Raw genomic sequence first — 12772 nt, 5'->3', positions numbered from 1 at the left:
AATATTATCTTGTTCATTGATCCACATCTAGATATATTGTCTTTTGATGGCATATCACAGACTATATACTATAATATCGTATTGATTTTGTGATTTTACGAGTTCGTTTTACGAGTGTATCATTTGTTGTTGGGAAAAGTAATAGAATTTTTAATATGTTCACCAGTTGCGGCCATTTGCTGGAAACGACCATGAATTTATTGCTATGTGTACCGAAATGCTGTAAAAGCAAAATCATTTTTGTGGAATAGATTAATAGAAGAGCAGGACACAGATGCTACGAATCTTCCAGAGCAATCAAATTGCTTGGTACGTTGACCGGTAGAGACACCACCATTAATCTATTTTAAGGGCTACTGTTTGCAGTGAATAATTTTCATGAGAACCGATTTCCCTGCGTTATTTCCTTCAAGTTACACTAGCAAATCAAATGCCAATGATGCTGTACCAGAATGACAAAGGAATCAGATCAGTTGTATATATAGTTCAATTGATTGATTCAAGCTCTCTTTGTGGAAGGCAAATGACATTGTTTTATTGGCTTGTTTATCCTCTTTTGTCCTCTGCACTTGCCCTAATAAGGCCTTTACGAGAAGTAGAGTTACTTAATTTATAAAATCAGGAAAAGAGTTTCGTTCGATAGAATTAGTCTGATGAGTTGCCTATAACAATAGACAGTATAACAAACGACTTTTCAAAAATCAGTGAACAATAGGAGGAGCAAATGAACCGAAAAATAAAGGTCAACGCTGCCTTATATGCCTTATATGAGAATGGGGGCAATTTACCGCTGCGTTCCACTTTCAATTTTATTTGAATTTTTCAGCGTATTTCGGCGTAAACTCATTGGACTCGATGTTCTCGACGGCAATGCATTAAAAACAACAATTATCAGACTTGTTTGAATTTCTGACATCGGAAAATTGAGTTTTAATTCGCAAACTTTTCAAACAATGCTCCTACGCACTAATATCAACGTTATATCGGCGGCAATATTAGGAAATATCGAAGCAAATAAAACAAAAAGAAAAACAAAGAATCTAAGGGAAAGTAATTGGAATCGTTTTTTCACAATAAATGCTCGTAAATTATCCTCACATGAAATTAGATTGTAAATAATTGAAATTAACGCTCTGTTTACAGGGGAGTTGCCATTCCCGTCTTGATTGTATGACGGGTATTCGTTAGATTATTTCCTGTAAAAAGGGATTAAGGGTAGATTTCTCATATTATGCCATTTTATACATTAGCACAAAGTTTGTGGGATTAAAATTCCTTTGTGGTGATAGAACCCATTTAATATGTGTAATACGGAGCATTATATTTGGTTCCATTTATTAATGATGTATACTAACGAACAATAAAGAAAAATGAATATGAAATCATGGATACCGTCTGCACAAAACAGAAATCATGATAAATTAATCTCAGCCAGAAACGCTCTCTCCTTCTATGTTAGGTGGTGTGTTTTCTTAAAATTTCATTTTTTTTAAATATTTCATTCATGTTTGTGGATACATGATAGCGTTTGCACGTGCTACAGTCCAAAAGAATGTGTAAGGAATCCGTACTACGGATGATCATAAATTACAGAATTCACAACAGAGAGCAATGATACCCACAGACATTGTTCACGAGATTTAGGCAGAATAGAATCAATGTAGAAAGTCACTACATTTGTTGAATGTAAGTTATCTTAGGACATGAGGTCATATGATAAATATCTTCGGTACTACAGATATACTGCTAGGACATGATTCGTTTGTTTATTTTACGAACAAAGAATCTAAAGTTTAATATTTGTTTGGTTGTTTGTCTTTCTCTAGAAGCCTCGATGAAAAGTTTTACATATGTGAAACTTCGCATGCAGACTGTACTGAGGGAATGTTCGGAAGAAAATATGAAAAATAGGGCTGTGCGATGGGTAAAATTGTTTTCATCCCTAGATGTCAAATATCGATTTTAAAAATTTCTAAAAATTGATTTATAATTTGTGTAAAATCAAAGAAGCTACATTTTCGAGTTTTCGGTTGCCATATTTTGACCTGTACCAAAAACTTACTTTGAGATCTTTGTTAGCTATATTAGTCTTATTCGACTAATTGGGGTCTAATTTAACTGGAAAAAATAAAAACCGAAAGAAGTTTGTCGAAAAAGTATGTTTCGTGAGTCGTCAAAGTTCGCCGACTATGAAAAATTGAACTTGAAAATTCGTAAATTCATCGGGAAAATGATTCAATTTTTGCTAAGGTGGGCTTAAATTCTTGGGAATGTTGTAGGCTATCCAGAAAAGAAAAGTTTTTGAAAAAAATCTGAGAATCGTTTGTGTCGGTCCCTTACCCATCGCACACCCCTAGTGAAAAATGCGAAAATGTTTATCAAATGCGTCGATGAGTGAATTTTTTTGTGGTGGTTTAGGTCGTGAATATATTTTTTTGAAATGAGGAATCATTTTTGTGATGCGTAGTACGTGCAATTTTTTCACACGAGAAAACTTTTGACGCGTGAAAAATTTTTGACGCGTGGAAATATTTGGCGCGTGGAAATTTTTGACGTGCGAAAATATTTTTGAGAGTAAAATGTTCAAAAATTTTGTAATCATAGTAATCCCGATCAAAGCCGGTGTAAACTACGAAACGTTTTTCAGTGCTGTTATCAAAATTAAATCTGAAATAACTTGCACGCTCTGCGAGATTGAGACTATGTTCTATCCTAAACGATGGTAAACTCTATGTGGATAAACAACTATATGATCACAGTCACCGTTCTGGAATCTGGAACGTAGATTAAGAAATCTTTCAGAGACGAGCCGCTATTCGCAGACATCCAAATTTAAACGAATGCTTGAGCGGGTCTCAGTACAAGATTCTCGATATAACGCTTTTTTATCGCACTAGGCAAAAGTTACTAAAGTATATTGCTTGCAAAACCATTATCCCTTCACTGTCGGAAATTCTCCATAGATTTTGTATTAGGAATAATTTATTGATTTTTTTCAGTGAAATGTAATTACGATAGCCACAAATAATTAGAATAAGTACTACTAGAACGGTCTCAATCTCTCATTAATAATTCAATTGATTTAAAATGTCGCATTCAAAATAAATAAAATATTTTCAATTAGTGTGTCTAGTTTCACGTTATGATACGTGATAAATCGATACTTAATTATTTTAGCTTCCTAACTTCATTTTTTGGTCCACTCAGGTCTGGTTTTATGCTCTCATTAGAGTGCCCCGGATAAAAAATGGCTTTTTTCTTCAATATAACTGAAACTCGTGTGAACTTCAAACTCGTAAATTTTTGTTCTGTTTATTCGCTTTTGCTAACAAGGTAAAATTACATAACAAGAACAAGAACATTTAACCACAGCAGCCAGATCGTTATACCAACAATATCTATCTTGTAGCCTAACCTCAGGAATTCCATTCTCAGCCAAACAATTTGTTTTAAATCGGTTAAGAATTACTCTATCGTGTCACCAAAGAGTAGAAAAGGCTTCTTTTGTGTACTACTCTCAGATGGTTGAACCGATACCACCCATTTTCGAACTTGAAATCGGTCAGCGATGACCAAAGAAGTATTTTGTGTTCACAAAAAAGTTGCCACTACCCCTAGGTCCTTGATATGGAAAATACAGATTCTGTTGCCCCGTATCTTGGATAAGGAAAATACCGATTCTATCGTCTACCATCGTATCTTTCTTATGCACAAAAATTGTTTCTTTATTTGTGTTCAAAAGTTGCATTTTGAGTACAAAAGTAATGGTTTCTGTGTACAAAATAATTTTCTTTGTGCAAAAAAATAACTGATTTTGTGTACGCAACTGACGTAATAAGGTAGATGATATTTTCACCCGGGTGCAAGTAGACTATAAAGACTATTTGCACCCGTGTGCCAATAGACATATAAAGACTATTTGCACCCGGATGCAAATAGTCATATAAAAACTATTTGCACCCAATTCCAACAAAATCCACGGAAATCCACGGAAATCATGCTTTTTTATAGAAATTATTAGAAAAAAGTTATCGTTTAACTTCAGAAACGTAAGTAATACTTCAGTAATACTTAATAGATGACGTTTTGGGAGAGAAAATGGAAAAAAAATGGAACTGAGTTACAAAAAGATAGAATTCAGTTATAATTCAGCTATTGAAGAGAGAACTCCTAGTGCTAAAATTTAATAAGCATGTATTCATGTTGTACAATCTGTCAGCGCAGTTTCACGACTGACTAGTTACAATTTAAACCAACGTCATTATGGAAGACAAGCGAAAACGGCGAATTTTCTAGCCCCGTACGAAGTACGAAGGGGCTTATAGGATTACGGTGCCGTGTGTAATTGATGGAATTCGAAGCAGGCGGTAAGGGCAAAGTGTTTGCCTATGTTCATAGATGACGAATCAGCAATAAAAATTTTGTCTGTCCGTCTGTCCGTCTGTCACGTCGATATCTTGAGTAAATCAAATCCTATTTCAAATTTTTTTTCCCTGAAAGGTACTTGAAATTGTGAGGCTAAGTTCGAAGATGGGCGATTTTGGGTCGACCCCTCCCGAGCTGGGGCCCCATAAGTGCTTTAACGTTTCCAAAGATTTCTCTGGCCATTTAAAGGCTACACTTGTAAGTGATACATCAAATGAAAGGTATTTACAATACCTATCGACAAAAAAAAGTTTATGGAAATTCGATGACCGACTCGTGAGTTAGACCCCTTGGTGTAAACTAGGTACAGGGCGGCAAGCCGTTTTTGATTGTAGTTTGGCCAAATTTGAACGTATTTAGATGGATTTTGCTTCAATAGATAGGTATTGACCGTACCAATAAGGGAAAAAAAAGAAATGAAATTAGGTTGACCGGAGCGTGAGCTAGGTCTCTTGGAGTGAGCTTATATGAGGCTACTCGGCCGTACAGTGAACGTGGAGTATTTTGTCAATATCTCGAGTAAATTTTGACCGAATTTCATGATTTTTTTTTGTTTGAAAGGTACTAACGAATGTAAAGCAGTCGTACTACTTTCCACCTCTTAACAAAATGGCCGTCGACCGCCATTTTGGATTTTTGTAAAATCAATATAAATCGGTGAAAATGATACTTACAAAGTCACTGATCAGTGGGAAGTGAGTGGTTACGTGTGTGGGGTGTTTCAAGGATCCCAAATATGGATATCTATATATAAATATATATAGCTATATTGAGCTATATAACGGTATAGATAGTTATTTTGAGCTATATACTAGCATATTTATCAGTAAATTGTTTATTTATAGGTAAATATAGGTTAATATAGGACTGAGGAAATTGTAGGTCAGTTTGAAATTTGTGTTACGTTTGAAAGGAACATCGTACGGGGCTTCGTAATTGCGCTATGCGCAATTTTTAAGACGTACAAATTTCATAGGAATTTTACTTTACCGACGTTTACGGGCGCAGTAGACTTACGGTAAGAGTAGGGCGACGGACGAACTAGGGTCACGTGCGCAATAGATGTACGGGTTCGTACGGGGCTCAGTCGCAGTAAACGCTCCGACTGTTCTGACGGCTCGTTTTTCGTTTAAACGACATTATTTTTAACGTGGATGGCAGTTCTTAATTTGGCTGGTATTTCAAACGGCCTTGAAAACGATCTATATCTGAGCTGCAAACGAGTATTTTCGTTCCCATTCGTAAAAGAAAAAATCTCATTGCTGAAGTTCAACAGAGTTTTATCCTCATTCGTTGAAGAAAAAGCATAACTACTAACTTTGCAAATTTTGACTATTTAACTACTAACGTAAAATAGAGTCTCATTTGTAAAAATATTTTCGTTTCCAACGGAAATCACGCTTTTGTTATGAAAATTCTAAGAAAAAAGTTACCGTTTAACTGGGAAAACAAGTCGGTTTTGAAGCCTGTAAAGCTAGGCTTCAAAGTCGACTCGTTTTTTCAGTGAAACGGTAACTTTTTCCTTAGAATTTCCATAACAAAAGCGTGATTTCCATTGGAGTTGGGTGTAAATAGTCTTTATATGTCTATTTGCACCTGGGTGCAAATAGTCACTTCGGTATAATAATAACTAATCTTTATTGTTCAAATTGCTGGTTATTATTCATGCAAATATACAACAAATTCAACGAATTTAATTAGAATAATTGATGGTAAATTAATTCTGTATGTTGATTGATATGAATGAATCAGAGCAATTTGTACAAATAATTGCTAAAAAGACACTTAACGGTCCACTTAACACAATGAATTTGATTTATGCTTGAAGAGCATCGTAAATTGAATATTCGTTTATTATTTTTGGATTGTAGATTGCGTTTTCATTGCATTGCAACCATGTTCGAGGCAAACATTTATTTATATGTTCATTCTTTTATAGTTTGTGTCTAAGTATAGCTACATTGCTCGCTATTTCTATAAATATTTAGTACGCCGCACGGCATATTTTATTCATCGATTGTTCCACGTTCCATGTCAATGAAAATGTAATAAACGAGATTCCGTTTCAATTAAATTGAAGTAAAAAAAGGTATACCATCCCCAATGGGGACCGAAAAAGAAATGATTTAAGGGAAAAAGGGTCGCAAAACTTGCTAAAATTTCTGTTTTTCTGATTTTTGTTTGCGATTATGACTGAGAATTCGATATCATCGTAAATCTCTCGAATTCCCATACGAACTCTTTTGAGAATCAAAACTGTAGTTACTTACGACATGATCATCAAAAGATTATGCCGAGAATATTTCTAAGACAAAAAATTGCCAGATTATCATCGGACGGAAGGTACAACCCGATGTGAAAAATTAAATTGAAACGGTTGAATGGTGAGGAAAAGCATGACGACGACTGAGTTATTGGTTAAGCAAGGAAGCTACTCTCTTGCCCTTGAAGTCCAATTTCCAACTTTTTCCGTTGGCGAACATAACTTTCAACCAAAACTTTTAAAGGTTTAGCGGAGAAAGGAAAATGACTATTTACTTGCCATTGTTGTGTAAAGTTCATTTATGTAACTATAGATAAGAAGTCCATTTTCGTGTGAATTTTTTTATACGAGGCGATGCCGAGGTGTCAAAAAGAGTACTTGTAGCATTAAAAAAAGTGAGGTTTTCGACTCATGTAAAATGTAAAATCGTTGATAATTAATGATGACAAGGTTAATGGAACCATAAATTAAGAAAAAAATAGGAAAATCTGACGAATACATTCCAAGAATTCTTATGGAAGTCAACACCGAGCTATCGTACAACCATAGCAATGCTACTAGCTCGAACACTCATTCTATCAATGTCAAAATAGCCTCCAAATTTCAAAGATGCATGTGTGTGTACGATTGCATGTGTTGTGCGTTTTTATTCACACTAACAAATCATGACTCCTGTCTTTACGAAAGAAATGCAATGCCTATTAAGATAGCGTTAGCCTCCAAATATTTCTCATGCTCATGCTAGTAGCAGAGTTGTGGTACAACGCATAAATACCTAAGAAAGGCGAGTTTGTGAAAATTCTCTTACAAAGACGTCTCTCTAAGATTTGTATGCGTTGTATAAAGACTTACATTGAGTTGACAAAGGATTTTTTTTAATCCTCTGATGGTTTCCTATGATTTTTAGAGGGTTTTCGTTACCAATTTTGCTGTATTTTCAAGCATTTCCAACGATTTTTTAAAGTATTAGAAAATTTTCTTGCTTTTCAAAGGATTTTCTAGTTCTTGGGAGTTTTGTTTTTCGGTTGACATGGGATTTTCCATTTTATCCGTCCCTCGGTCGCAACCTTTGAAAAATTGTTTTGGAAATTATTCAATCGACTTAATTATCAAGAGATTTTTTGCTTCAATTAATTGTTTTACTAACAAGGATAAGAACATGAAAATCATTTCCATTTCCGCTAAAGATTTATGATCAATCGGAGGACAAAAGATTAACATTTTCATTCAAACCATTTTCTAAACTAAATTTCCTTGAATTTATGACTACTTAGATGCATGGATCGTGTAAATATTCACACAAAGACTCCATCCAAACGACCTGTTTCTGTCACGGAATTATAAGTTCCATCGACTTCCACGTAATTCTTTGTTAAGGTAAATTTGAACAACGAACGCTTGGAAATAACTTTTCCTCATTTTTGTTTTAATTAATTCTTTCGAACGCCCTAAAACGTGTAAACAACAGCAGAGTTTAATGCTATCTTTGTAAAGCTCAAATGGCTGCAACAATTTATGTTCTCAACACAATTGACATTTCTGAGAATTGAAATATTTTCATTTTCTGAGAATGTTTGTTTGTTGACAGCTCTGCACGAAATATACAAAATTTTAATGTAAATGTTGTTTAATTTTTGTTTTGTTTTATTGCTGCTAATGTTTACAGGCAAGGCAGCTCTCTTTGTTACAGGTCACAATAATAAGGATTTCGTAGCCGTTAATAATCGTCCTTTGAGATTTGTCATTAGATGTTGCTGTAATGAGCAGATGTACAAGGTTTTACCGCTGACTGATATTGAAAAACGTCTTTTGAACGAAGGGCGGATAATCGTAAATTTAAGTGACACAGTCTTTTTCAAGAAAATCCTCAGAGCATATAAGCAGAGGATGTTTTATGGATTTTCTTCGAATTTAAAGAATTTCGTTGGACAGTTCTTTAAAATGTTTAAAGGAAATTTCAGTGACGCATTTCAGAAATAATCTCGCCAACTGTCTGTCACCTTTGTGCCATGTATATTACTCAATTTCAATATTCGTTTTTTTAGAATAGTAGAGTGCTTATGGTACACTTACTACGTTCTCAATAAGCTTCGTTCCTTCACCCGAATACAATCTCTAAGCAACACAGATTTTGTACACAATTGGTGCTGTCTTGTGCGAAACGCGTATCTGTGCCAACGACGTCTGTGGTTGAAGGAAGACAAAAGTTACTCTACCTTTGACATTGGTAGTGGAGTCCTATGTGGTGCTCATTTGAACTCACGGCACCCTAAATATCTGCTGCACGGAAAACTGTTTCGATCAATTTTTATTTTTTGTGAAGCGGCTGCAACGGAACCACAGACGTCTTTGGGACCAACGGATGCGTGTTTCACGCGAGACCTATCAAACGCACTATGTCAGCATTTATGTACATTCCGCAAGTTTCAAATTGTTGCCTCGCATTCTAAGCAACATTTAGAATCACGTTTTCGCAGAACAAAATCCCAATGCGGTGGGTTACAATTGACTAATACCCAAAACCATTTCAAATTTAATAACTACCTAACACTATGCAATAAATGTACTCGTTCCCTTATATAATGGAACAAGAGCTCTTGAACAACATTATTGACTATAGGCATACTAATGATGCTGAACTTTAACATCATCCATTTCTGTGACAGAATGGTAAGCATTCGAAACATAAAATTTGCATACCAGACATGACCTTTTATCCCAAATTCAGGCAATGCCAATATATATACATAGCGAACTCTTTGTATTTTTCAAGATTCTGTCGTCCATAAACATAATATACCACCGAGATTATAACAGTGAACGAAGTGTGTACTCCAAATATAGAAAATCATTGTAATCGTTGTCTCGTGCTGTAACTGAACTCTCGGTGCAGTTATATTATTACGTCGGATTTTCAATTTTGATTAATTTAGATCGGTTATAACAGTCAAGCATATGTATACTTCGAGATCAATATAAAATGTAAACAGCACAAGTACAAGCAATTTAAAATTAAGTGCACACCGAATATATATATATATCTGTTGTACATTCGGATTACGCGACAGAGAGGTGTCTTCCAACTTCGGTGTATGTATCTAATGCTATAAAGTTACATCAAAAATACATTAGCACCGGCAAGGGAATTTATATAAATTTTGTGTTGACGTCATATTGTGTGACGACCTAAATGTGAACGACAAAAAGCTATAAGACATATGAGAGCATAAGAACAGGTACACGGACGTATGTACGACAGAAAAATAAATGTAAAACAAAAAAAATGGAAGATTTTTCGGGGGTTAGCTTTTCTTGTTCCAACCGAACGCAATATCTGGGCAATGTATACAGACTGTATGATTGATGTCGGAGATTTCGTTTTCTTTCTTTCGTTCAAATAACAAAAGTTTGTAAATTGTGAGTAAGTAGTAAGCAGTTTTTCATGGTGAAAATTAGATTTATTCCTCTCACCTGAATTGTATTGTGTCCATAAGCATTTTAATAGTGTCTTTTCACTGGAAACTAATACACAAACTTTGGTTTCTAATTTTTGCCGCACTTTTTCATTAGATTAAAATACGAACTAACATTACATGTAGCGATTATAGTAATTATTGCTATGATAAATTTTTGTTTGATTAATTTTCTAGATATTTTCAGTTAACTTTAAAGAGGGATAGTAACTCTAAACATTGCAAATATATTTATTTACATTGAATGATTTTCCACACATTTTTCACGAATAAAGTCATTGACCACTGTCACTTTACTACACAATTTCAATCAATCGAAATGGGGAACTTGCTATACATCGATGATTTGAAATTAGATTCAATTTCATTTTGGCTGTGCAAGAGTAGTTTGTTTTGTTTCTCTTATCATTTCACTTGAACAGATAAAAACAACATCAGCTTGCTGTGGCTCGTGAATATAAACTGGGTTCCCGAATTGCCGACATCCTGCTTTTGTACATTATCCGATCTATATCGCCCCCCAAAAAATCGGAGAGAGATGAGAGAGAAATTCGATCAACAAAAGAGGAATAATTGGGCTAAGTGAGAGAATATGATACGATGCATTGTGTGTATACGAGAAAGACGGTGAAGACATAGAGAGAAAGAGGAATCAAACAGAGAGCTTATGTTTACGTGTACACACTTCATTCTACAATTACGAAGAGAATAAGAAAACGAATGCGGAAACGACGGATAATTGTCTAGCTGTTAAAGGGAAATGAGTGCGCCGAATCCGTTTCTACTAGAGTTATTTGTAGTAGAAATTACTCAACGAGATGTCGTCACACAGCACGCACACTACATATTTCCAATTAAAGAAACTCCACCAGTCGTTATCACACAAAATTGCATATTATATCCCCCCAGGTTGTTATGCACGAAAAGCTCATAGACTATGTCACATAACTTAACGATTATCGTATTATAGAGAGGACGACGTCATCAGCTTTTGTATAACATTATTGTGTCATTATCTGTAGAGGATAATGCGAAAGATCTGGGACATGCAATTAGCTAAAGTGGATGGATGGCACTTGTGTTTGTTTTCATTTTGTTAATTTGAAAATGTTTTTTTTTATCTTTGTCATCTTTTGTGTTTATGTGAGATGTTTATAATTTTTTAATTGGAATATTAACCGCCACACAATTCAAGTGTATGTCGCGTCGTCGTAGGTATAATTGTTAAATGAGAATATACTCAAGTCCATTACGTGTGCTTTATTCATCCGTTGAATGTAAACTGGATCTGTTGCTATTTTTGAGATGACTAATTTGTACTGAAAACTCGACTATTTCAATCATTTATTTTATACGCTGGCCGAGGTCGACGAGGGGTAATCGGTAATTTGGGAAATAATACAGAGGTTTCGATGGGCACTTTACTCCACTGCACAAGTTGTGGTTGGTTTAGTGTCACGTTATGCTTTTTTGGCGCCAAGGGCAATTTTCAAGTTTGCACCAACCAGACAATAAGTAGTACATTACTATACCAGTGAAGTAATTTGATATCGGGCTGAAGCCCTCGGATACTTTTACTCATCTGGATACGAGATATCAAATTATTTCACGTGTAAAGTATGGCGTTTTACTTTACGAACGAGGGAAAGGGTCTTCACTAGTGAGGGAAAGGCCACATTACCTCACTAGTAAAGTAAAGATCTTTTTTTTTATTTGTGGACCCCGACGTCAATGTGTCCATACGGATACCGATACGGATACGGTGAAACTTTGCGGTTTGACAAGTCTAGTACTTTAACAATGCAAATCTGGTCGATGTCTCATTTTCGTAAGATTTTCGGTAAACATTTGAAAAAGAATTTTCTGAAGCGAATACCCCTCCATACAGACGACCGGCTAAATAATTCATGTCAATCGTAAATTCTTTTAACGGAATATTTACAAACAATACTCTCTCTAGCAACCTAACTCTTTGACGTCTGTGTCAAATTTTCACCTTATTTCTTTGTATTCTACCATATTCTACACACACTACTCTACATTTTGAGTGACTGGCCTGTAATCTACATTTAAATTTCAAAGGCTACTTGTTTCGTTCACCACCTTAATAAAAGTAGTTAGGATGCTAGAGAGAGTATTGTTACAAACAAAACTTGATTTTTCCTTTCCAGTGATTGAATCTGAAATAAATTGTTCGTTCAAACTTTAATGACTGTATATCGATGTGATTCGAAGAGTTTCTAATGCTGAATTTTCAATGAATAATTGATGACGAAAGGTCACACTTACGTGTTATGAGATTTTCTTTGTCGCATATATATGAGTGGAAAGTACACAAATGAAATTATTTCCAGTGAAAGGGAAAAACTAACATTGATGGGACGTTCATGAATGAACAAAGAACAAACAATGAACTAGGGACAGCTGAGACGCTATAGTTATACTAATAAAATCGCATATGTTTTGAAATGTGTCTCTTCCGTCTATTCATTCATCCACAATTCACATTCAAAGGACTCTTTTTGTGTACGTAACTTCTATTCTTTGCCTATCTTTTGTTGAATTAAATTCGTAATTTCTGGCAAAATATAGATAAATTTGCTTAACTGTT

The 12772-nt window shown here is 34.8% G+C and overlaps 1 protein-coding gene across 3 annotated transcripts in view; it reads right to left on the bottom strand.

Moving 5' to 3' along the window:
- LOC119076505 (diacylglycerol kinase eta) overlaps positions 1–12772 on the bottom strand; it is an 83919-nt gene that overhangs the window by 52304 nt on the left and 18843 nt on the right. Inside the window, exon 1 of one of the 3 annotated variants that reach the window (XM_037183287.1) lies at positions 10160–10356. The exons of the other annotated variants lie outside the window; for them this stretch is intronic. The gene's annotated coding sequence lies outside the window, so the exon portion shown is untranslated. Of the gene's footprint in view, positions 1–10159; positions 10357–12772 lie in introns of those variants that run through there. 3 annotated transcript variants of the gene reach the window in all.

The sequence above is a fragment of the Bradysia coprophila genome, unplaced genomic scaffold (genome assembly GCF_014529535.1).
Source record: "Bradysia coprophila strain Holo2 unplaced genomic scaffold, BU_Bcop_v1 contig_232, whole genome shotgun sequence".
In the NCBI taxonomy this organism is placed as follows: domain Eukaryota; kingdom Metazoa; phylum Arthropoda; class Insecta; order Diptera; family Sciaridae; genus Bradysia; species Bradysia coprophila.
This window is presented reverse-complemented; position numbering and strand designations above follow the sequence as displayed.